General features: G+C 40.7%; 1 protein-coding gene across 12 annotated transcripts in view; it reads right to left on the bottom strand.

Moving 5' to 3' along the window:
• PKIB (cAMP-dependent protein kinase inhibitor beta) overlaps positions 1-22253 on the bottom strand; it is a 104513-nt gene extending 82260 nt beyond the window's left edge. For 6 of the 12 annotated variants that reach the window (XM_077901855.1, XM_077901813.1, XM_077901847.1 and 3 more), the window contains exon 1: positions 6108-6267. The gene's annotated coding sequence lies outside the window, so the exon portion shown is untranslated. Of the gene's footprint in view, positions 1-5934; positions 6269-6968; positions 7154-22164 lie in introns of those variants that run through there. The other 6 variants (XR_013382043.1, XR_013382042.1, XM_077901794.1 and 3 more) reach the window with 4 other exon arrangements.
• Between the last annotated feature and the right edge of the window lie 4609 nt (positions 22254-26862).

Here is a 26862-nt window from a genome sequence, read left to right as displayed (position 1 = left end):
CTGATTTATAGCAGGAACAGGATAAATTTCCTTGAGTAAGCAGCTCAATACTCCCCTATAAATGAGGAGTGTGTTTCTTCTTATTTTGTTCACTGTTCAAACTCATCAACTGTATTCTGAGCAATCTTTTTTCTGTTTTGCTTCTAAGACTGTGTAACATGAGCAGTCACATGCACTCTTACTAAATAGTAAAAACAACAATATAGCAAGATATATGTTTTTCTTCCCAGCTTTTTAAATTTCCATTGAAAATAGATTCACTAGCTGAGTGACAACCTTTCTCAAATGTGTGATTTTAAAAGCAATAAATCCCTGCAGCAGTTTGTCTTTGAATTCCAATGCCAAGGAGCAAGGACATCGTTTTCCCCATAGTATTTGGAATTCTGGAAGAGAAAACAAACCAAATAGAATTCAGCCCACATGGAATGCCTTGACATCAAGACGTAACTTGAAAATTTGCTGTGAATAGGCATCCAACCCACTTGCTTGGTTTTCCTGTTCATATCCTTTTACGTATTTATATATCAAAAGCCCTGTTTTACAACTAATAATACAGAAAACAACTGGGTTATTTTCATTTCCTCATATACTCCCGATGGAGGTGGCTACAACTGCTCACTGGGTAAACCAGATCTCTTTTGCTCAGGAAGTCTACACATCTGAGCACATGGTACATGCCTACGTGTCCTAGATGAGAGCACCATGTTTCATGTTACAGAGATTATCTGTTCCTTTTTCTACAAAGTGTGGGGCCAGTAATAGCAATATTCCTATGCTTGTATATGCTAACTTTATAAGGGTTATTCAGAGCAGAAAAGAGTCCAGTGCTATCTACTGTTTTCTCCTCTGCCCTCTCCTGCATAATCCACCAAATTCTGACTATTTCAGGCTCATAATGATCCTCAGCTCACTCTTCCAATTCCATTCTCACAGCCCCACACCTTCTTCTATCCCATCAGTTCTTATAGATGTTAAGACATCTCTCACTAGGCTCCCTGGTTTGACACATGCCCCTTCCAGTCCATATTCCACAGATCATTCATGTTGGGACACTCGCTGAACTTTGTAATTTGTAAAGAATTATACACAGTGGAAATACTGAACGATTAATCTCAAATAAACTATCTTGTCTCCCAAATGCCGACAGTATTATGCTAGCCATCTTTTAAGGTAGTTTTCAAATAATTTCACTTTTCTTCTCTTTTCTTTGCTTTCCATATTTCCTCATAGCTTACAAATAACCCAGCACAAGAGAGTCCCAGGGGGACTGTAATAAAAAGGCAGAAGTGACCTTAGTTCTAGTTACAGCTCATCCATTTATCACCTGTTGACTCTGACGAGTCATCTCCTTTCTTGTTAGGTAAATGGCAGAGCCATGTTTATCAAATGAGGATGGAAATATTTGTCTTGCTTATCTCTCTACGTTGCTCTGGGAATCAAGGGTGATCACACACAATAAAATACCAAATATGCAATGCTGCTGTTACCTTCCCCGAAGAACTAACTGCAAAGATAAAAACTGTGCTTCTTGTGTGTTAACTCTAGATTCAGATTGGGTTCCTAGAAAAGGTAGCTGTGATCACACTTTTAAGTCTTGCAGCTTCCTTTTGGGACTGTGATGTTCTAAAGAGTTTTGTTTTGGCTCCCGAAGGGGGAAAAATACCAAAGGAATCATATTCTAACATATTTGGATTTCCAAGACATGCTGAATCTGAAGAGGAAAGAAAGGGGAAAGGGCTCAAAACAGTAAAAAAATTTAACTGGCTAAAACTACCATAACTAAAATAACCCAACTGCCATTTGTGGCACAAATGTTAAAATGCATTCTCCTTAAAACCCAGATAATCACTCCAGACATTACTAGTCACTTTCCAATATGAAATATATGCCTATTCTTTATCATTGTGTTGTAGGTTTTAACAGGAGAATGTGGAATATGTATAACAGAATGAGTCTGTTTTGCTTCTAAAGAGGAAATACAAAATATCAACCCAAACATCACTTCATATATAAACAGCACTGAAGGCTCAGTTCAAGGAAGTTCTTATTTTAGACTAAAAAAAGGGGGGGGGGGATATATTTAAACTCATGCATCTAAACAAACCAAAGAAAGTATAGAAATTAAGTATATAGAGAGAAGGGCCAAGTGATAGGAATAAGGCCCACGGTTCTATTTTCCTAAAATTTGGTGAGATGAATGTTAATCAGAGTTTACAAAGTTTAAATTTTCCTTTGGATTGCATAGTCATAATCAGATGAAGAAAATAACCCTCCATGAAGTATAATTTTTTAAAATTATTGTCACATATTAAGGAGTATCTGTATGTTCATTTATTCATTCAGAAACTCAAAATCAATACTTACTGAGGGCCTTCCATGCATGAGACTTTGCACCGGATGTGATAAGATGTTCTGGTTTGAACCCCTTGGCCATATTGGGCAAGCAACAAATACCAAAAGAACTACATATACAGGCCATTAAAAAAAAACAAACAAAACAAACAAACAAACAAAAAAAACAAAATGCCCTGCTCTTCGGCCTTGAATGCACATCCTCCTTTGCTCTCACTAGCAGGCACAGGGCCATCCTTCAAGGATCTCAACTCAAATGCAGCTTCTTTTTTAAAGTTCTTTGGAATATGAATCATAATTCCTGCCACTAAATCACTTTGTGCAAAGCTCTCTAATGCATGGACCATGGTCAGCTTTACATTACGCACTGCGTGTGACAGTCTTCCCTGGCAGCCTGTGAATATCCTGAATGGCAATGTTTTACTCATCCAACCACAGGACTTAGCACGACATACTGTAAGTACTCAATGAGTGATTACTGAATGGAAAATTCACACATCTTTACTTGCATGGGAACAAGATATATCATAACTTCAAAATAAAGATTTGCAAATGTTTTATGTTCACTCTTGCTCTATGTATTTCTAAAAAGATGAACTTATACCATGAATGTGAAAATATGGAAAACTCATGTACTCATTTATAAAAAGCCTTCACAATAAAATCAGCATTATTCTATTCAAATTCCTTTACTCACTTACTCTTAAGTTTCCCTCTCACTAACTCAACCTATTCTCTATTTTTTCCTACTATATATGCTTGATTTCTCTAACAGTTTTTAAACCAACCTAATAACTAAATCCTTGGCAACTCCTATGCAAAAGCTTGAGTAGCTATCGTACATATGTAAAATTCTAAATACCCTGGTTCATCCCCCCATTCAGGCAGCAATCATTGTTGTCTACCATGCGGTAGACACCACACAAGAGACACAGACCATTTCAGGAGAGGGTTACAGCTAGAGTAGTTGATAAAAAATACACACAAATCACCAAAACCAAAATTGTACCTAAATGTCCTATTTCTAATTTATCAGACATTACTAAACATGTTTTGGATGAAGCCTCAGTAGCTGAAGAATGAAGTAAGAGAAACAGATGACAATGATTAAGAATCAGAGATCTATTCATGTTTCCCATTCAGTCAATACAAAAGTTAAACAGCCAGTTGTCCTCTTAGATTCAAGTCAAGTATCATAAACATTTTTAAAAGGCAAAAACCAAGTTTTCTAATTAAAAATGAGCTGCCTGCATTGTACAACTGCTTTTATATAGGAATTGGGCAACTTTGCCGAATTCCAAAGTTGACCAACTCTGTTTTAAAAATGTTGACGGGGCAGCCCAGGTGGCTCAGCAGTTTAGCGCCTGCCTTTGGCCCAGGGCGTGATCCTTGAGACCCGGGATTGAGTCCCACGTCGGGCTCCCTGCATGGAGTCTCCTTCTTCCTCTGCCTGTGTCTCTGCCTCTCTCTCTCTCTCCCTCTCTCTCTCTCTCTCTTTCTGTGTCTCTCATGAATAAATAAATAAAATCTTAAAAAAAAAAAAAAAAACATTGACAAACTCTGCCCCAGTAATCCCACTGTGAAATTCCCTTGATCCTTTATGTTCCAGGAAAACTCTCTTTTTACTTCGTTGTCAGTGTTGCTGCTGCTGGGTGGGAGAAGAGACAAAGGAATTTTAAAATTTAATAAAAAGTGTTCTGTGTCATAAGCCTTGCTAGACATGTAGCATTTTATCCCATTTAATCTTCACAACTAACCTACCACATAGCTTTTTTTTTTCAAAGCTTAGAGATGGCGAGACACCTACCCCTAAGGTGACATAGCGAATAAGTCACAGAGACAGGATTCAAATTCTGTTCTGACTCTAAAGCTTATGATTGATCCACTATGCACCATGACGCCTCACAATATTTTTGGGACTACTAACCTGGCTGGTATACATAACTTTTCCCCTATATTATTTTTCTCTTATGACCAAACAGTAGGTCCTTAACACTTACTATTTTGCTTCAAAGCTCTATGAAATATGAATTTTTTGGAGAATTGATTCAAAAACAATTCACTTATTCATTTCCTTTGATTTTTCTTTTAACCACTTCCCATTCCTGCACATCTCATACACCAAAAAAAAAAAAAAAAATATATATATATATATATATATATATATATATATATACCTCACATTTTATACTGAAGAGAAACAACTTCAATGCCAAGTGTCTGCTGAATTTATCTTACACGTTCACAGAATTTGGGTGGATGTAAAGAAGCATAATTAAAAAGGCTTCCTTCTGTGGACTATAAGCCCATAGCATAGGATAAGCAAACTTGGTTATGTAAATGATTTCATCATTTGCGTTCTCTTGCATTCTCTTGTATCATTAGAACCTAAAAGAAGCCTGTTGTGAATACCAACTGGGTTGCCCTCATGAAATAACACGGTACTCAGAGTAGTCTGTAATGATGGAGAGCTCAGAGTCTAAAGGCGTACTTTCTGATTATAAATCTTCACTGTGTATATTTGGCCTGGTTATTTAACCTTTCTGGGCAGGCCTACGCTTCCCTACATGTAAAATATTCTTAATAATATTACCTATCACATACAGTTATACTGGAAGGTTTTAATGCCGTGTACTTAATCAAAGTCATACAACTTCGAAGAATAAAGCCCTGTACACACTATGCTTACTGTTTTAGATTTGCTCTACTCTTCTATGACTTTATAAAAAAATAAATCGAATGCTCCTACCAATGATATACATGATAAAAAGAGCAAAATGATCACTTTTAAATGGTAAGTAGCTATAAATAAGGTATCTCAGAGAAACATTACAATTTTCTCTTTAGTATTGATATAAATACCCAAGTAGTCCCCTAATTGACTGGCTCAGACACCTGAGTGTGTGTGCATATATGTGTGTCAAACAAAAATCTGTGTGCAATTCTTGAGAGGAATTTCTAAGCTTTTAATTGGCTGTTCTTGTTGTTTTTAAAGAATATAGTTCCCTCAAGGAATACAGACCCTAATACAACAAAGAAGCCCCCCCTTTGTCCTCACAGCAGCGGGCAAACAGTGAAAGCTCAAGGCCAGAAGTATTAGATGGAAACGAAGTGGGAGGAAGGGAAATAAGGTTCGTATCACTTCTCTCTAGCTGGTCAGTGTTTTATTTTTCAACTCTGACAGATGCACATTCCTCTGCTTCACATGTTAGCCTTTGATGCAACCATGTGCTCTTCCAAGATATTGAAAGAGCTCAATTTTGGCCTTCAAAATATGCGCCTGGATCTTAAGGCCTGCTCAACACTGGCAACTTTAAACCCTAAAAGCAGAACTCAGTCTTCTTATGAGAGCTGATTAGTTTTGACATTTTATCAACTCTCCTAAAGAGTCACTTATGGACCGGGATAAAAATTACAAATAAAATAAGATGTGGGCCTGGTGAATCATCTTCTGACTTACGAGACCAGAGTGAGCTTGCTGATTTTTCTCCAATACTTGCTTTGGCTAAATACTAACAGGGAAAGTTACATATTTCACGAGGTGTACAGAAAAATTACTTTTCCACTCCCCAGAAACCTTACCTTGCCACTAGGCCTGAAGGAGAAAGAAGGATTTGCAATGAACTCTAGCTGCGACAGCTACCTGACTTGCTTTCAGTTCAGGTTTAATTCAGTTCACATCAGTAATTCCAGATAGTGTTTGCATGTTCATAGAAGAGAAGTTATCATCTTTGATTCTGAGGTCAAATACTTACTGCTAACAACCCCTGTGCCTCTGAGGGAGGCTGGGCCCCCTGCCAAACCGTACTGCTTCGTCCATGGGAGGGGGGGCACTACTCTAAAACTCCATGGGGGATGATGCACCATCCTGGCCCCCTAGTTGCTCGGCAACAACCCCTTATGACTGCTCCTCTGGGACTGCTAGGCAATGGCACTAGTCAGCACTGAGTCTGACCCAGCTGCTCCCAGAGCACTGCTTCTCAAGAGGGCCAGGTTAACAGGAGGCCAGGGGCCCTAAGTGACTAATTACATAACTTATGCACATTTTTCAGAATGCTCTCCAGCTGTCGCTAAATAAAAATCGGAGCAGAACTAGTTCCTCCCCTGAAGGGTACTCTTGAATGTATCCTTAATTTAAACTCTATCCCTGGATCTTTAGAGAAGCTGACAGAAAACTAAGGCATCATAGCCAAAATCTACGGCCAAAAAAGTCTATTTAGAAAAGCACATACACACATAAAGGAGGTCATTCTTTTTTCAATCACATTTAAAATACGACTTTCAAAGCTTTCATAGTTTCAAAGAATTTTGCTATTTAGATATCATCTGTTGACAGACCAAAAATGGGGAAAACATAAAAATTTTACAAGTCTTTTCCTAACGCATTTCAACACATAACCCTAAGTACAGCAATTTCTAGGAAAGACCTTCAATTTGAATCAATAAACGTCTCCGTCTACATTCAACAAATCTAAATTTTCGTATTTTTCCATCTATATCCAACCTACCCCTTAGGACAAAGGCAATGACTAAATCAGCGAATCTAAAAACATACACATGAGTACAGAACATGAGTACAGCCTCACCCCGATCTTCCCTACTCCCTTACATCTTACCGTAGAGGAAGACCTAGGTGCTCCGAGAGACATGGGCTTGCAGCCAGGACGCCATGGGTACCAAGTAAGAATCTGTTATTCCCCTAATCTAAAGCCATCATTCAAGTCCAAGCTACTTAGCATGATATGTAAGGCACTTTTGAATCTACTTTACTTCCCATCAAACTTCCAGCCACATCTGCTCAGTCCACTACGTAATTCAATTATATTTCCCTAAACACGTCACACATTTTAAGGCTCTTCCCTCTTCCCAGGACACACTCCCCTTTGCCTGGCAAACTATTGGTTACCTGTTATGATGTAGTTATCATCACCGCCTCTGGGAAACTGTCCCTGATTTTAGAATTACTCATAAACACCTCTGAGCATCTTTATACCCAAATCATACTGCTACTGATGGCATTGGTTGTCTTACTTTACAGTTATTTATCTACTTAACATTAACCCCGTGTTGTTCAAGGGCTAGAACTTTAATTTTGTTCAACCTGATTTCCTCAGTGCTTAGCATATTCCTTAGCATTAAGAAAGTGTTTTTGCTGTAGTTTAATAATGATGAGAAAACAGTGCTCCTAGGCAAAATGGTAAAATACATGAGGACTGGGCATTTTTAACCTATCAAACAATTTACTAAAACCCCAAAATAATCTAATCTCCTCACTTTCAGGCTGGTCTTCTTCTCCCTAAACTATGATGAGTCATTGAGGGCAAATAGGCAAACACCTCTGCAGTGATACAACCCATACAGTATTATGGCTAAAATAACCAGATTGCCTAAGCCTCTTTTGCTTTAATTATAATAAAATGAAGCTCAAGGGAATTACATGGTCTGGCAACCAAATCACTAAAAGCTGGTCTGGAGCTAGTCTCTGGGAAGGGAATTTCCCACTTAGATTAGTAGCTGTTTTAAAACAGCTTTCACAGATGGGTGCCTGGGTGGCTCGGTCAGTTAAGCGTCCAACTCTTGATTTCAGCTCAGGTTGTGATCTCAGGGTCAAGATCCCAGGGTTGTGAGATCCAGCCCAGCGTTGAGCTCCACATTCAGCGGGGAGTCTGCTGGAGATTCTCTCTCTCTCCCTCTCCCTCTGCCTCCCACTGCTGCTCATGCGCACTCACACATTCTCTCTCTCAAATAAGTAAATTTTTTTAGAAAAGCTTTCACAGAAATCTTGGTGAAGAGAGTATAAAAGAAATTAAATAAAGGCCAAATACAAAGTCAGAAAAAGTTATTTTAATTTTAAAATTTCCTAAACAATAATTCACAACATTTTATTTATTCAATATCTGTTTTCCTCAAAGCACCAATTTAAAAAATAGGAACATGACCAAACAAAACACATAAGCCCACAAATGTTGCAACCAAATGTAATATCTCAGAGCTGTTCAACCTCTTACCTCACCACCTCAGGAGCTAGAGACACAGGCCGCCATTTTCAAATATAACAATGCTTTTATGATTTTTCTATAAGAAGTTCACATATATATTTATGCAACCTATTGCCAAAGACTTTGATATTAGCAGTGACAATTTTCTAGATTAACCCATGCAACACAAACGCTAACCAATGGAAATCTTAATTGTGAACTGATCTGTGTCAAACTCAGAATTCTCAGTCTGTTGAGAGCTTGTGAGTTCCACACACTGCTAAGGCTATGTGCTTCTGGAACTAAGAACCCTGTATTCTTGTAAACATTTGACTGTGTGCCAGAATGTACTCACAACCACGTGATAAATTTTGCCTACCAAAGCAGTCTTACTTGAGAGTATCTATCTCAAAGCATATTTATATATCAAAACAAAATAAACATATCAAAGTAGAATGCAAAATTACTACTTGCTTATAAGATGAGTACAAGATTACAGAGAAACTGCCCTTTCCTATGGAGCACTTTGAGTTATGCCTCTAAATTTCTGATAGTTTTTTGGTGGGAGAGAGGGAGAACAATTTAATCACAGCAGAATGGAGTTGGACCATCACGTCCTTTGTTCTGGATAAGACACTATTATTAATACAACTTAAAAATATACTACGTTTGTTGGAAAACCACTTGGCGATACCAATTCATACTGAATTGGCCATAAATCAGAAACCTTTAGTATTATTTTAAACCGATTCTACTAATAATCACTTTTTTCCATTATCTGGTTTCTTTTATTTTTTTTAATTTTTTATTTATTTATGATAGTCACACACACAGAGAGAGAGAGAGAGAGGCACAGACACAGGCAGAGGGAGAAGCAGGCTCCATGCACCGGGAGCCCGACGTGGGATTCGATCCCGGGTCTCCAGGATCGCGCCCTGGGCCAAAGGCAGGCGCCAAACCACTGCGCCACCCAGGGATCCCTGGTTTCTTTTAAAAACTGTACCCTACTCACATTTACCCTCATCTAAAGAACCTGTTAAAATAATTTTTGACTCAAAGTGCAGCACTGATTATGACTCCCTACTCAAAAACTTGTGAGAATGCAAATTAACTCCAAATTTAAGTCCAAAGTCTTCATGCCAACATTCAAGATTCACTACAGCTAAAATGTATCCTTGCACCCTCATCTTTTCGAAGTCCCTAAAATTCTACATAGTTCTGTCCCATTCTTTTATGTATTTATACCTCCGTTCATGCTGTTTTCTCAATCAGGGATATCTTGCCCATTCATTGAAATTCCATCAGTCCTTCAAGGGCCATCCCAATTAGTGCGTGTTCTATAAAGTCTTTCTGATTAATCTCAAAGTTTATCTTTCTCTTCTTTGAAACCCGACAGCACTTTTTAGTTCTTTTGTGATCCTTACTAATATCTGCCTTGCAGGAAAGTTGTATATATTATCTTCCCCCACCTCTTCAAAACAGATGTAATTCTAAGCTTCTTTAGAAAAGATGGAGTCTCACTCATTCCTGTATGCACTACATCACTGACCACAGGTACCTGAATCCAGGAGGGTGCTTTTTAATAGATGCTTGTTTATTTGTATTTAGTTAACTATTCATATCAAAGATGCATGAGATGAGTTCCAAAATTCATTAAAAGCTTTTTTAAAGATTATTTACTTATTTATTTATTTATTCATGAGAGACACACAGAGAGAGGCAGAGACATAGGCAGAAGGAGAAGCAGGCTCCATGTGGGGGGAGATGTGGGACTCGACCCCAGGGTCCCAGAATCATGACCTGAGCCAAAGGCAGACACTCAACCACTGAGCCACCCGGTGCCCCTAAAAGCATTTTTTTTAAACACTATCACACTTTATTTATTTAATATTTTTAAGTAATCTCTACACCTAATGTGGGGCTCGAACTCACAACTCCCAGACTGAGAATCACATGCTCCACCAACTGAGCCAGTCAGGTGCCCTCATTAAAAGCTTTAATGAAGGACATCTATTATTACCATTCAGAGAAATAAATCTGAAAATGAATGGGCACATGTAGCATTAAAATAGGGAATTCTAGACTCTAGTAGAATAATTCGGGTACGTTTTTCAATGTATTGATTTTATGAAGAACTGAAATCATATTATTCATATTGGAACAATCAAGTTGACAAAAACTGAAATCTCAATGGATTAGGAGACTTCTTCAGGGTCACATGAAAAGCTGAATTGGCCTCATAAGCAAGCTTTTAATTTTGAGTTTAGTTATAATTTTCTATTATCTCCCAAATCATGTGTCAATGTTTTCTTTTTTATTGTTAATGTCTTCTTTTTATTCTTGAGAGACACAGAGAGAGAGACAGAGACATAGGCAGAGGAAGAAGCAGGCTCCCCGTGGGGAACCTGGGGCAGGACTCGATCCCAGGACCCCGGGATCACACCCTGAGCCAAAGGCAGACGCTCAACCACTGAGCCACCCAGGTGCCCCTGTTAATATGTCTTCTTAAATATTAGCTGCAAAAATATTTGTGTAAGGGATGATTCCCTTATTATTTATCTTCAAAATATTATTTTAACAGGCAGAATTTAAAGTAAAATCCATTAATGATTAAAGAGGACTATAACAAACAATTTATTTCTATAAAGCTTAATTATTTAGAAGAAAAGAGAATAGAGTCAAGACAGTCAAGAATCAGGATATTAAAAATGTAGCTAAATAAATGTCATTAAATCTATGCACTAATAACATTCAGTCTTTATTCATAAGACAGTCTTACAAGTTTAATCAGTACCCATTTATGCTTCTGTTTTGTTTTAATCTGTGTGTCACCAGTTTGATGGATAGTAAAGAGTTCATCTTCTTAACATCCATTTCCACTATGCGAAGCCTTCCCTCCTATATTTACTCCATGTGATTCAGTTGTTTCCAAGAATAAAGTTGAGACTCAGATCTTACAAATCTGAGCTCCAGATGCACCTAGCCACAGTGATTAGTTCAGAAGTGGTATGTGACTCAAACCTGCCCCAGCAGGCTTATTACATTTTTCCAACCCAGCAAATACTTAAAGAATGGGTTCACGATGCAAGTTAGTCCATCTTAGGACTGGTGCCAAAGCTACTAGGTAAAAATTCCTTTTTCTCTTTGAATTTAAACTTGAGAGTTCAGGCTAGGAGCTGTTGATAGCTATTTTGTCACCAAGCAGAGCAAAAGATGAAGACAGGTGATATATAAAAAGAACTAAGGGATTTCAGAAATTTCAGAAGTGTATACTCTTTAAGTCAAGGGCTTATTCTATATAAATAGCATCCTGGGAAACCTCTCAGGTCGAGAAAAGCCAGGAAAGTTGGTCATACTCCTTAGGAGCATAAAGATTCCTCCAGTAACCTGCATAAATAAGAAGATATGGGGACATTAGGTCATGGAGGACTCAAAACAGATGAGGCTATGGAGTTGCTGTCATTGTAGGGGAGAAGGTGGTAAAGGGAACCACACAGCATTCTTAGGTTCTTCACTGACTTGTGCTGATGGAAACATGAAGTCCACTGAGAAACATCTTACTCCAAGCAGTAAGAGCATGGAGAGTGAAAATACATGGGCCAAAGAATCCGCTCTCCCAATGAAACCAAAGGACAAGTACAGGTGTAAACTGTTGGATTGGTATTTAAATATATATATTAATATTTATATATTATATAAAATCTTACCATATACACACACTACATATATATAGTACTATGCCCAGAGAGTTTCTGAATTTGAAGTTGTAGGAAGGAACAATTTCATATGATAACAAGCACAAGTCCAGGGTGTGGCTGCAGAAATAGTTGGGTAAGAAGTAGTAAAGAGATTACTGCTTGAGTTGTAGAGGTCAAAAACTGAGAGGTCATGGTCTTGGATGGAGATATGAAGTCACTCAGATGGAGGACAGAGGAAGGCTAGGAAAAGATGACTGCACACCAGTCACTAGAGTGTTCAGTGAAGGAAGCGTTTGTTTAAGTGGCGAGTAGATGATAGGAATGAGCACTGGCAGGGGGCTGTATAGCTGGATGGCTCAGACACTGGGGTGGGTAACAGAGGGTGGAGAAATAATGGTTTAGAGGTGAGAAATGGATATATGGAGGGCGTGTGACCCACCTCCCCACCCTGAGATTCATGAACTATGGAATGATAAAGAGTCTCCAACAGAAAGAGCTCAGAGGAAGTGAGATACTAGCTCCAGGGCTAGGCAAAAAAGTGGAGGTAAAGAGGAGTTTATTGTGATTGAACAGGTGTTCCAGAAAGCAGGACCAAATGATTCTGAAGAACAAAAAGGAGAGATTAGGGCAAGGAGAGGTAGCACAAAGTATAATAAAGTTTCATGGCAGAGAGCAGACAAAAGATGAAAACAGAGATTTGAAGCATTAGAAAATGATGCTTTGCAGGGCTAAAAAATATTCTGTTCACATTCTGAAAAGAAATTTTGCAAAATGTATCAAAAGTCTTTAAAAAGTGAACATGCTATGTTTCCAACTCTGTGTTTAGAAATTTATCCAAAGGAATTAATCAAATAGGTACGTAAAGTATGTAAAAATTATGAACAAAGTTATTTAACTATCTTTCTGTTCATAAAACCAAACTAGGAGACATTCTACACATTTTTACTATAAAGGTTAGTCACAAATGTAATAGAACACGATGCAGACACTAAAAATATAATTTGTTAACTAGGAAACATATATTTAGATGATATATTAAGTGAGAAATAGGGTATATGTTACATCAAGTTTGTTTTTTAAAGCTACATATATGCAAAGGGTTTTTCTAATTCATGGTGGAAATATATGTAGAGCCTATTTTCTTCTTAATGCAATTCTGAAATTTGATTTTCACTGCAATGTATGTTATCTCAAAAACACTTTAAAAAATTTTAAGTTAGGGCAGCCCGGGTGGCTCAGCAGTCCTGGGATCAAGTCCCACATTGTGCTCCCTGCATGGAGCCTGCTTCTCCCTCTGACTGTGTCTCTGCCTCTCTCTCTCTCTCTCTCATGAATAAATAAATAAAATCTTTTTAAAAATTTTTGAAGTTTAAAACTTAGTGGTATATTCAGTGGCAAACATCACCTGCTCTGGAAATAGCATGTAGAATAACTCATTAGAATGTAATGGGGGAGAGTTGACAAAAAAGATAAGATTGAATAAGAATCTGACTCTTGGTGAAGAATTTACAAAAGCAAGCACATAATTGTTCTTGGAAAAATTGAATTATACATTAGAACATTGCTAATATTTAAAGCAATGTATTTTAATGGATTGGGTATGTTTTTCTTTTGTTTTTTCATTTCTCAAAACAATGATTACCACAGGATGGAACAAAATTAGAATGTACCCATTTGGTAAACTGGAAAATTCTCTGTTTCATAACCTTAAGATCTGAAGTTCATCTAACCAAAAGCTATTTCATGGGTCACTTTACATAAGAATGAAAAATGCTAATTTTTTAAAAATTTGCAATAGGATACCATTATTACATTAATATAAAGATAAAACCTTATAATTGTACCAAGGCTGGAAGATACTCAGTATTGAATATTAAAGCTGAAATTTAAAAATCTTTAAATGTTCTGAATTGCATGATGGCTTTATGATAAAAATATCTGAAAGTTAGCAAATAAGGTAAGCCTTAACAATCTTTCTTAAGATAATCTGATGTTTTTATTTTTTAAGATAATTTGATATGTTTTTAGATAAAACCTGTGTTTTCAGTTTCAAGTGGATCATACTGAGACAAAACCAACAAAGTGAGGAACTGAATCCACTATTAAGACCAATAAAAATCACTGATAAATAATATAAAAAGTTTTCAACAAATTAGGATAAAATAGGATACTTATGTAAAGTCGGTAAAAATAAACATCTATGAGTAAAAAAGGTGCTTTGTTTCTCCTCGTTTTGCAGTTAAAACTGAAAGGTTTGTGTGTGCTTTCAAAGCATTCAAACTACAATCCAAAATATGGACTCCTCAGAGTTGGAACAACTTAATATTTTTTTGGCAAAATTCCATAAACATCTCATCTCAGGGAGCTGACCCAGATCTACCCTATGAGGAAAATATGTCTCCCTTCCTCCTGAAAACCTGCTCCCACTCTTCCCTGAGACAAACAAATAAAAACTGCACCCCCCACATTGTAGACTGGTCCCATTTCTGAAGTGTCAAATCCACTTGGTGCCAGTGAATGGAAAACCTGAAATGAGCTGGTGTAGACCACCCCTGGCTCGGTGGTATAGCACTTCGACTATGTCAGGATACAGTGGATGAACTGCCCACATGATCACATTGCTTTTTTGTAACCGTCCAACAACTAATACTGAGGAGGGGCAGGGGACAGGTGTCATGCTCAGCAGTGACTGTGAAGAATGTCCAATATGAAGAAGAAAAAAAGTCAGGGGGTGCCTGACTGGTACATGTGATTCTTGATCTTGGGGTCATGAGTTCGAGCCCCACACTGCGTGTAGGACTTACATTAAAACAACAGTAATTAAAAAAAAGAAAAACTATCAAGTGGCTAATTTAAGAGGATGAAAAATGAATAATCTATTAATGAATAAATAATTGTTTTAAAAAAAAGAATGTCCAATATGAGTGAATGAGCTAAGTAGAATGGTAGGCTGTGAATTTAGGCACCAATCAAATCTGGCTTTTTTTTTTTTTTTAAAGCCACCTTCTTTTTTTTTTTTTTAATTTTTATTTATTTATGATAGTCACAGAGAGAGAGAGAGAGGCAGAGACACAGGCAGAGGGAGAAGCAGGCTCCATGCACCGGGAGCCCGACGTGGGATTCGATCCCGGGTCTCCAGGATCGCGCCCTGGGCCAAAGGCAGGCGCCAAACCGCTGTGCCACCCAGGGATCCCCAAATCTGGCTTTTTTATCTCAACTCCACCACTTTCTATTACATGGCTTTGAGTAGATGTTCTTTTCACCTACTTATTTAGAAAAGAGAGCCATAAGATCAACTCCACAGGCTGGAGAATAAATGAAATATGTGAAAGCACCTAGTGTGGGCCTGGTTTGTTGCTCAGCAAATAGAAGTTTCCATTCCCCCAGGTGCCTGAGTGGCGAAGTCAGTTAAGTGCTGTTGTTGACTCTTGGTTTCACCTCAGGTTGTGATCTCAGGGTCCTGAGATTGAGCTCCACAGGAGCCTCAGAGCAGATTCCACTTAAGACTCTTTCTCCCTCTTTGTCCACCCCTCCCCACTGCACTCTCCCTCTTTCTCCCTCTAAGATAGATAAAATCAATCTTTAAAAAAGAAGGTTCCATTCCCTTAACATGTATGATCATTTCCACTGAAAGAAAAAGTAACTATGGTCCCTTAGAGAAATTTCAAGCTTCTGTTATAAATTGAAAAATACATGTTGAAGGCCCCCACTTTAGTTCTAATCCCATTACCTCCTTTGGAAATCAGCTCCATGAATTATCTATTCAGTACCTTCAACCTCTCCCACACTAATCACTTCTTCATGGCATCTGAAGAGAGAACCAAGTCTCTCCTTGGAACAAGAACTAAAAATTAATTTGACCCTATGTCCTGACCCCCACTATCTATCCACCTTTTTCTTCCATCTTTCAGCTATAATCCTAGGATGAGTACTCAACACCTGACCCCATTCGCTTACTTTCCACTTCTCACCAATAAATTCTGGCTTCCACCTCCCAATCATAAAGCTATTTCTCGGACTTTCTACTTGTCAAATAAAAAATATTTTCAGCCCTTCTCCTACTAGGTCATCTCATGACTATGACCTCTTGATCATGCCACACATTTTGACGGTCTACATGCCCTTGTTGCTATGGCAATGCCCTTTCCAGCTCCTCTTTTCGGGCTCCCAGGAGAACTCACTTCCCAGATTTCCACTTCCTCTCACTTCCTTTTTCATTCCACGTACTTGCCTTAGGAGGTCTCATATTATATTTACCTCCTGGATACCAATGTCAACCAAATGTTGGATATCTTTACCTCTGATTCCTCTTTTACTCATCATCTTCCCCCATACCCACTATATTAGTTTCCTAGGGCTGTTATAACAAATTATCTTGGTTTCAGTGCCTTCAAACAGCATGAATTTACTCCCACATATTTTGGGAGGCCAGCAATCCCAAATCAAGATCTCAGAAGGGTTGATTCTTTCTTGCTGGGACTCAGAAGAAGAATCTGTTGCATGACTCCCGGCTTCTGGTGGTGGCTAGCAAATCCCTTGCAGCTACATGACTCCAATCTCTGCCTCCATTGTCCTATGTTTGTCTTCCTCTATGTGATTTCCATCTCTGCGTCTTTTAAGAACAGCAGTTATATTGGATGAAGGGCCCTTCTCCAGGATAAGCTCATCGTAACCAATTACAACCACAATGACCTTTCTAAATAAGGTCACATTCTGAGGACCAAAGAAGTACATGAATTTTGAGGAGACATCATCCAACCCAGTAAATCTGCCAAATCTGCCCTCATTCTTCTATTGCCTCAAACTTCAAGCCAAGAATCTGAGAAACACCCTTCACTCCCACCCTTCTCTAACTTCATATCCCACTTTATCAAGCCTGAGCATTTTCAGTTTCTAATATTTCTTGTTCATCTCTAATTCTTTATCCCTAATCCCTAATTTACTCCTTAGCATCTCTTGCTTGGGCTACTACACCAAGTTACAAGAGTATCTATAGATACAAATACACAGTTTCATGGTATATTAGAAAGATGAAGAGGTTTTTTTTTTTTAATTTTTGTTACTTCTCCTTTACTGCAATAAGCACAATTATGATAGATACCCTTCTTCAGGGATGTAGGAACTAAGAGGCAGACTGGTTTCTGTGAAAGCCTTGGACTTTACAACATCTTCTTTTGGCTTGATGGACTCTTTATAAGCCTTTAGAATGTGAAAAAAAATCCATCATATCTACAATCTAGCTTTTTATTAGATTTCAAGGCCTCTTTGGGAAAGGCAGACAAGAAGGGTTTTTTTTTTTTTTTCAGTGTTTTGACATTTAATAGTGTATCTGGCTCCAGCGACTCCATGAGAGAAGCATTATTCTCATTTTTAAAATAAGTAAACATAATAAACTAATATAACTGCATGAGTTGTAAGCCATCCTTAGCTATTTGTGTGCATGTATGCATACAACGAACACACATACACACACTGATTTTTAAAGTATTGTTTAATGCCTGGGGGGCTCAGTTGGTTAAGCATCTGACTCTAGATTTTGGCTCAGATCCTGATATCAAGGTCGTGAGATCAAGTCCCACATCAGGCTCCATGCTGAGCATGGAATCTGCTTAGGAATCTCTCTCCCTTTCCCTCTGCCCCTCCTCCGACTCGAACTTGCTCTCTTTCTTTCTCTTAAAAAAATTATTTTTCTTTTGAAAACAGAGATACATATATGTATTTTTTTCTTTTGAGACACATTAGCCCAGACAATAAAGATTAGTCTAGAAGTCTAGAAGTAGGGCTGCCTGGGTGGCTCAGTGGTTGAGCATCTGCCTTTTGCTCAGGGCGTGATCCTGGGGTCCTGGGATTGAGTCCCACATTGGGCTCCCTGCAGGGAATCTGCTTCTCCTTCTGCCTGTGTCTCTGCCTCTCTGTTGTGTCTCTCATGAATATAGAAATAAAATCTTTAAAAAAAAAGTCTAGAAAGTAAAGAATGTTATAGTCATTTAAGTAGACACATGTCTGGAAAGGCTACTTAAGGCTTCCCTGTCTTCCGTGGTTTTATTCCTGAAACTATCAATTGGAAATTGGAAATCAGTTTCCTCCTTTACTCCACCCAAAAAAATGAAAGCCTTAGAGTTAACCATGATGATTTCCATATTCCCAAATGGGGATTCCTTTTCATCAACATGGTAGACATTAGGTCTTAGTAGGAAGTAGGGATCATGGTTAGGAGGAATTTAAGTGATAGAAAAAATTTAGCTCCATTTATTTTCCCTGTAAATGCTGCTAACATGTGTTCAAGCTCTCTTGGCTCCAGTCTACTTAAAGTGTCTCCATTTCCTTGACCCTCTCTGCACTCTGAGAAATCCTATTCTAATTGACCCAGGGTTCTAGGTGAGATTACCTCCTCCTGTTCACGAATATATACAAATCCAAATTATTTTATTCTCAGAACTTCTTTTCCAACTTAACATCTGAACTCTTGGACACCATCATATTTTGCAAATAGGAGTGACTGGAGGGCACAAATCCACTTTGACTTATAAAGCCCACAGCATGCACCATTCCTGGTCATTAAACTGCTTTTGCCATCGAGAGCTGAAATAAAGAGTGTATCTTACTTCAGTGAAGAGCAGATTGATTTCTCAAAATCAATTGTATTTCCAATAAAAAGAAAAGTAAGATTTTGGTTTTCTGAGTATGTTCAAATTCCTAACCTGAAATTCTTTTTATGTAATATTTTAACTGATAATGGCTTATAAAAAGTACATACAGCATATTAACATGAACATTTCTGAGACCAGCAAGATTCAGAAGTGCACTGTACTAATGGCAGAAGTTTTGTTTTACTTTGTTTTGCTCTGTTTTGTGGGGAGGGAGCACAGAAGGAGAGGGAGAGTCTTAAGCAGACTCATAGCTGAGTGCAGAGCCTGGTGTGGGGCTGGGTCTCACTTCTCTGAAATCATGACCTGAGTTGGAACCAACAGTTGGATGCTTAACCAACACCCTCCAGGTAGGTGTTTTAAAACAGGAATACAGAAGTCCTACATTTATCCTTAATATATGATTTTTGCACATATCACAAATCAATCATTGGCCTTAGATCCTTTAGATCTAAGAATAAAATATCTCTAATTATTATTTAAAAGAATTAATGGACATCATGGTTAAGGAAGCTTATTTTATCAGAGGACTTATAGGATTTAACACAATTTTTTTAACACAATTAACATCTTGTATTGAAGGAATGGAAAACTACTGAATTTACTACCAAGTCATTCAAGTCTGAGTCTCATCAACGTTTAAAACACAATTTTCAAACTGCTTTCTTTTCCATTTTCAATGGACACTAAAAGAAATTTAGTCTTCATTAAGCATGACTTACTCTCATTAAGCATTTAAAAAACAAATTGGGGAGAAGTATGAATAGGCAGAGAAGTATGAAAAAACAGGATTTTTAGGGCAATGAAAACAGTCTGTAGATATTATAGTGGTGGATGTCATTACACATTTGTCTAAATCCACAGAATGTACAAGAGTGAATCCTAAGGTAAACTATGGATTTTGAATGATTACAGTGTGTCAATGTAGGTTCATCCATTGTTGCGAAGGTGCCACTCTAGTGGGGGATTTTAATAATGGGGAAGGCTATGCTTGTCTGGGGCTCAGGGTATATACCAGGAATCTCTATACCTTCCTTTCAATTTTGCTATGAATCTAAAAAATGCTCCCAAAAAATTATCTTTAAAATATTTTACTTCTGAGAAATACTTTTTCAAAATTACTTGAGCTTTAAATTTGAAAGGAAACAAAGCATTTCCCCTCCCAACCTCTCTGTACAAATATATCAAATCATATGTGATCATTTAAGAAACATTTATTTCTCCAGAATTTTCTACATTTCATAAATCTATAACTTCTACATAAAAATCATTACACAATGCTCTTTCAAAGTTAAACATAAATTTATCATACAACCCTGTAATTCCACTGCTAAATACCTACCCAAGAGAAATGAAAACATATGTATCCACTAAGATCCGCATGTAAATGTCCTTAGCATCAAGATTCATAAGAGCCTCAAATGAAAACAACCCAAATGTTCGTTCAATGATGAATACGGATGGAATGTGATACATCCATACAATGGAAAATCATTAAATAAAAAGGAATGAAATACTGCTACATGCTACAACACAGATGAATCTCAAAACCATTATGAAAAGTCAAAGGACCCGAGAACAAAAGACCACACATTGTCCTGACTCCAGATGAAATGACCAGAAAAGGCCAATCTATAGAGACTGAAAAGAGATTAAGCAGTTGCCTGAAGCTGGGAGTGAGCACAGAGATTAACTATAAATGGACATGAGGGATCTCTTGGGGGTGACGAAAATGTTCTAAAATTGAATTATGGTGATGCTTTTACAACTTGGTAACTTTTCCTTAAAAAAAAATCACTGAAAGGGGTAAATTTCCAAATAAAAACTGACTAAAAGAGGAGAAAAACTGTTTAACACAAATGAAATGGGACACATTTTTAAATATCCTGCATAAAGTATTCCATTAGCCTCCAATATTTTGCTATAGAAACATATGGTGGAGACTAAAGTCAATCACTAAAGATGTACCCCCCCCATCATATTTTGCTTCAAAATTGAATCATTTTGTCTTCCAAAACATGTTTTTAGAAAATAAACTCTTTTTGAGATAGCGTCAGCAGAGAGGCCCTGACCAGCATGGACCGTCTCAGCAGGAAACAAACAAGGTTTTTAAAATGCTGGCCTAACCAACCTGGACCCAGTATCTACCCCATTACAGTACTTTCTGCGAGCTTTCTGGCCATCACACCTTATGTTAATGACCCAAATTCTGAGCTTTCTGAATCCGAAATCCCAGAAGGATAGGATCAGATAGCCTATCATGTAGCATTAAATGTCACTATGAAAAAAGGCATCTTGTAAAATGATTGAGTGGAGAGATGGGTTTTGAGTCCATCTACATGTGCACGAGGAGAGATGCGGGGCTCATAGTCGTTCTTACCCAGTTCTTCTTTGGTACCCAAACCGTTCAAGGGGGTTTTGATTATTTTCTACATGGATGTTTAGAGGGGGTCTTCCGCCCCGAATCTCCACTTTCCAGTCCTCTAGAGTCTAACCCAGAACACCTGCAAGGTTGGGAATGAGGGGCAGGGAGAGGGGGAGTAGGTTGTTTTGGGGCTTTTGTGGAGGTTTTTAAGCATGTTTCCCTCTCGCCCCGCTGGAGCGCTATGCAAAGGCACGGCTGAGAGCCGGGAGGGGGGGGACACGGGGCGGGCCCGCGGGTCGCAGTCTCACTCCGCAGGCAGCGGGGGGGGGGGGGGGGCGCAGCGGGACAGCCTCCCTGGGGGCCCAGCCTCCCTCGGGCCCAGCCTCCCCAGGGGCCCAGCCTCCCCAGGGGCCCAGCCTCCCCGGGGGACCCTTCCAGGCGCTTCCCCACGGGGCTGCGGCAGCGGCGACCGGGCCCCTCGCCGTCCGTGCCCCAGGCCCCTGGGAGCGCATCGCACCCGGCGGCCTCGCGGGCGGGGGTCCCGGGCTCCCGGGCAGGTCCCGATGGCCGCGGGGACCCCCGGACAGTCCGCTCGAATCGGTCCGGTATTTGGCAAAGAACCGGCGCGGCCCCGCGGGAGGCGGGGGGCGGGGGCCCCAGGCGCCGAGGCTCGGGCGCGGGCGGCCGCCGGGCGCGGGCGCGGGGCGCGGGGCGCGGGGCGCGGGGCGCGGGGCGCGGGGCGCGGGGCGCGGGGAGCGGGGAGCGCGCAGCCCCAGGAAGGCGGCGCGGCCGTGGAGCGCCACAGCTGCGGCCCCGCCGCTCCCCCGCCCCGAGCAGGTGGCCCGCCCGCCCGCCCCCGGCCTCTCCTGCCTCCCCGGCCCCTCCTGCCCCCTCCTGCCCCCCCCGCCCCCCCTGCCCCTCCTGCCCGCCCTGCCCCTCCTGCCCCCCTGCCCCCGCCCCTCCGGCCCCGGGCCCAGCGCCCCGTCCTCCCCGCAGGCACCTGGGCTCGCACCCCGGGCCCCGCCGCCAAGTCCCCGCGCGGACCGAGCGGAAAGTTGCGCTCACGACGCCTCCCGGTGCTGCGCGACGCCCCGCACCAGCCCCGCGCTCCCCCCGGGACGTACCCGCGAGCTGCCCGCCGAGCCGGGGGGGGGGGGGTCCTAGCGCCGGGGTCGCCCGGCCTCCCCGCCGCCGAGCGCTGCGGCGCGGGCTCCTCCGGCCCCGGGGACGCGGCCGCGTGTGAGCGGAGGAGCCGGGGCGCAGCCGGGAGCGGCCGCCGGGACCCGCCCCCCGCGCCGAGCGCTCCCTCCCCGCCCCGCCTCCGCCCCGGGCCGGGCTCCGCGGTGTGCGCCCGCGGGGGCTCCGGGGGGCCTCCATCCCCGCGCCCCGGCCGAGGGCTGGTCGCGGGGTCCGCCGCGGGGTCTCCGGGGCCCGGGGTGCCGGCCGGAGCCTCGCTGCCCCCGCGCTTCGCAGGCGCCAGGACCGGGCGGCGGCGCGGTGGGCGCGCCCCGAGGGCTCAGGCTTCCCGGGCCACGCGGCCGCCCCTAGATCTAACCGCGGCTGAGCGCGGAAGGTACAGGGCGCCGAGGGTCCTTATCTGCGCCCCGAGTTTGGGTCTTCGTGTTTATTAGCAGATCGTTTTTCACAGATTGGGAAGCAGCGTGCGGTGCTGCCAACTTTTGGACCCAGAGAAATAGACAACAGTGCATATCCGGTTTCATCTAAAGATTCTCACTAAGGAAAATGAGGTCCCTATTACTAGGGTTTTGTTGTGTCCCTTAAAAGTCCTATTAAGCGGATGACAATACTGCTGAAAAAACTAACGTACAATTCTCTGCTTCCTGAGAAGGTGGTTTGTCCCCCCCGAAGTCCTGAGATCACCTCTGTTTTCCTAAAAGTCATTTTTAGTGCTTGAAATCTTAATACCAATGTGGTCATTGGTTCTGTGCTCTAGCTTCCTACCCCGGGCCTATGGCACCTGCCACTTCACATAGCCTTTTTAGGCAAAGACTAGGTGAGATATGAAAATATAATCAGGCAAATATTTAAAGTATCTACTAATGGTGCTATGATCAGGCCCTTTAAATTATTTACTATTCCTAACTCACAATGTAGTAATCATCACCGTTTTCACTTAATAAACTGAGGCCCAGCAAGGTGAGATGAACTTTGAATGAAGTGAAATAGATAACAAGGCTGCAAATCAGTTTTTGAACATAGAACTTTCTGCCTTTAAGGTTGATCAACTTTTGAGGCACCTGGGTGGCTCAGTGGATTAACTGTCCAACTCTTGATTTCAGCTCAGGTCATGATCTCAGGATTGTGAGATCCAGACATGCGTGGAGCCTGCTTAAGATTCTCTGCCTCTCCCCACCATCCCTCTTTCTCCCCCTTAAAAAAAAAAGATTGACTTTTTTTTTTTTAAGCCTACACTCTATTCATAAAACTTGTGATTTTTCTAGAAGCCAACCTGTACATTTTATTTTCTAAAACCACAGTTACTTGTGTGGTCATACAAATATTAATTAAAGAGATTGAGAGTTATTTTTAGTGTAACTTCAAAACTTACTATTTGACATTATCAAATATATTTGTATGTCAAATATATTCTAAATACTATTACTAAGGGAATTTTTCTAAGCCCTATTTATTTTAGATAGCCTATCATAGAGAATGATACTTAAATGTTTATATATATGAGTTATACTATCATGATTGGATTTTTATGATTCTGCAACTGTGTTCCTTATACTCACAAACTTTGTTTCGTAAAATCTGTACTTTTGGTTAAATTTGATGAAATCTTTAGTCCTCCCTGATATACTTTTAAATTATATATTAGAAATCATCAGAACCACTTGAATGTATGTTCTATGAACACTGTATCTTTAGTAGTTAGAGTATAGGACACTGTATCTTTAGTAGCTTGTTTTTAAGCACAGAAAATGTGCTTAAAAGCAGTTTTTAAATGACAAACTGTAATCTCATTTCCTTCAATTAAGACAAAATAATGACTTAAGAAAATACTATTTATAGAATGCTTTTGTCTACCTAGAGTGGATTGAGGATTTTTGGTAGTCTCTCTCTTCTATCGGGAAAGTAGGGGATATGGTGCGATCAGGCAAACAGCCTAAAGGTTTGCAGTAACTGTTGTTAGGATTGGTAGAGAGAAGCTGACCATAAGCCCAAAGAAATACTTTTGATTCTAGGAATTTGGAAGTAGTAGTTGCACACCATTGTGTGAATTTGTATTAAAAAAATATGATTCTCAATGCAGAAAGTTTAATCAATTTTGGTCTTTGGCCAAGTGATCTGATGGGAAGACAAGGAGAAATGTTGGCTGCCTTTACTAAGAGAGTAGTTGAAGGACGGAGCTATGAGATTAACTTAATATGACATAGGAGAATAGGTGAAGACATTAATAAGGAGTGAAAAAGAAGTCAAGGAACTACAGCTATAAATCAAATGAGGGAGAGAGGAAAATAAGTTGTAGTCAAAGTGAGACTTTTCTTGAAAGCTCTGGTGGTAGTGATGACATGATTTACAGAAGAAAAGTGGGTGAGGTTGGCTGACATAGAATGAAGATAAAGAAACTGGAGACTAAGGTTCTGAAAAGGCTGTCCACATGGACACTGAAGCTACCAACAGTGATGAGAAGCCACGAGATACAGGAGGAGTGGCTCAGATACCAAAGATTCCCATGAATGTGGTGGAATGATCTGGAACTGAGGGGCAGAAGGTACACATACAGGGAGTCAGAGGCTAAACAGATCAAGGGCTGGTCTAAGAATTGGTATGCCGTTCAAAAGCAATACTGGGGAGCCACAAGGACGCCAGTGCCGCCTCCTATGCTCCTAGGGAGTCAAAATAATGAACATTTTACACTGAGGGAAGATCTATGGGAAACTATTCTTAGAAGTAAGCTGATTTTCACAAAAAGCAAGAAAATGGCTAAAGCATGGTGTGAATAAGTTATGAAGGTAGTGGGATTTGTCAGTATTCATCGAAGACTCCACCAGGTCAGAGTGGATGACTTTAGGAGGCAGAGCTGGCCGCAGGGTTATGCACCCTGTGTGGGAGCGTGGGGCTCTACTTCGGTGCTTGGCTTAGAGCTCCTCTCTTCTTGTCTTGAAATTCTGCATTTGCAAATGATCCCGTATTTCCATTGTCAGTAGTTCCCTCAAATTATGCAGCCAGTCCCATTTGGAGAAAGTGGAAAAATGGAAGCTTGGTGAAGCAAGAAGCAGTGCAGTCCCACTGAGGATTAATGTATGGCAGAGACTGAGCCAGGAGACTGTATTGTGAGGGGACACAAGAATGGTGGAGGAAGGGGTGTGGCTGCGAGGTTTCAGATGACATCCAGTTTTGCTGTCTTCAGGGCCAGGCTAGCTGCCCGCCAGGCAGGAGAGCCACACCGGAGTCCCCAGCAGCCTGCTTCAGGTTGCCATGGGCTAGTGGGCTCACTTCCTAGGACTAGCATAACTTATTTCCACAGATCTGGTGACTTGAACCAGCAAAATTTTATTTTCTCACATTTCGGGAAGCCAGAGTTCAAAATCAGGATGTTGGCAGGACAGTGCTCCCTCTGAAGGCTGTAGGGGAGAATCCTTGCCTTCTCAGCTTTTGGTGGCTAAAGGTAATCATCAGTGCTCCTTGGCCTGCAGCTGCGTAACTCCAACCTCTGCCTTCACATATTCTCTGTGTTTCTCCTCTGCAGTCTGTATCTTTCTCTTGTAAGATAGTCATCTGGGGAATCCTGGGTGGTTCAGCCATTGAGCGCCTGCCTTGGGCCGGCCCAGGGCGTGATCCTGGAGTCCCAGGATCCCTGCATGGAGCCCGCTTCTCCCTCTGCCTGTGTCTCTGCCTCTCTCTCTCTCACTCTCTCTATCTGTGTGTGTGTGTGTGTTTGTGTGTGTGTGTGTGTCTCATGAATAAATAAATAAAATCTTTAAAAAAAAATACGATAGTCATCTGATTTAGAATCCACCTGCTTAATCCTGGATCATGGCATCTGGAGCTCCTGATTTTAATTACATCTTCAAAGACTCTTTTCCCAAATCACAAGTACTGGGGTTAGGACTTGGACATATCTCTTTGGAGACGAACATTCAGTCCACTACAGTCAGGTTGCCTGAGGCCACAAGAACAGCAGCCAGTCTAAATGACATTGGCAGCTGATAGCCTTTCAGGTCTATTTGAAAAGTCAACATATCTATAATAATGTGAAGCTTATCAATGTTTTTGAAGCTTTCCAATCATGAAATTTAATACATATGAAACCAGAAGATTAAAACTGCCTAGAGAGATTTTACATTCCTATGAGTGGCTATCTGTCCTTGCGGACAAAATGCACTGAGAAGAGAAGTCATGTACTTGGGACAGTGTCCCAATTGGTCATAGAGAATTGAGCAAATGGTATCTTCCACTCCTCCTCTTCAGCCATCCTCCATTCTGGAGGACATATGCGGTCCCCTGGTACTAAAGGAGGCTCTACAGGATGACCACATTTCATCCCTTCCTGAAAATATGATATTTAGAAGGACTAGAAGAGTGACCTTGTGAATCAAGCAGAGGCTGAGCTAGCTTCCCAAACCATGATTTATAAAGAACAATCTTAAAAACTCTTAGAAAAGGAAGAAACAAATGTTGAAACTGATTCTGAAACTGAATCCCTGACAGGGATTCTGAGAAATGGTTGAGTAGCTACCAAAGTCAAAAGGATGCCTCTTAAAAGGAGTTGCGTTCTTCAGCTTAAAATAGAACAGGAGCCATAAATTCCATCAAAGGTTCCATCCATGAATTTCTGGGTGATAACAGTGAGA

Source organism: Canis aureus, chromosome 1, assembly GCF_053574225.1.
Source record: "Canis aureus isolate CA01 chromosome 1, VMU_Caureus_v.1.0, whole genome shotgun sequence".
In the NCBI taxonomy this organism is placed as follows: domain Eukaryota; kingdom Metazoa; phylum Chordata; class Mammalia; order Carnivora; family Canidae; genus Canis; species Canis aureus.
This window is presented reverse-complemented; position numbering and strand designations above follow the sequence as displayed.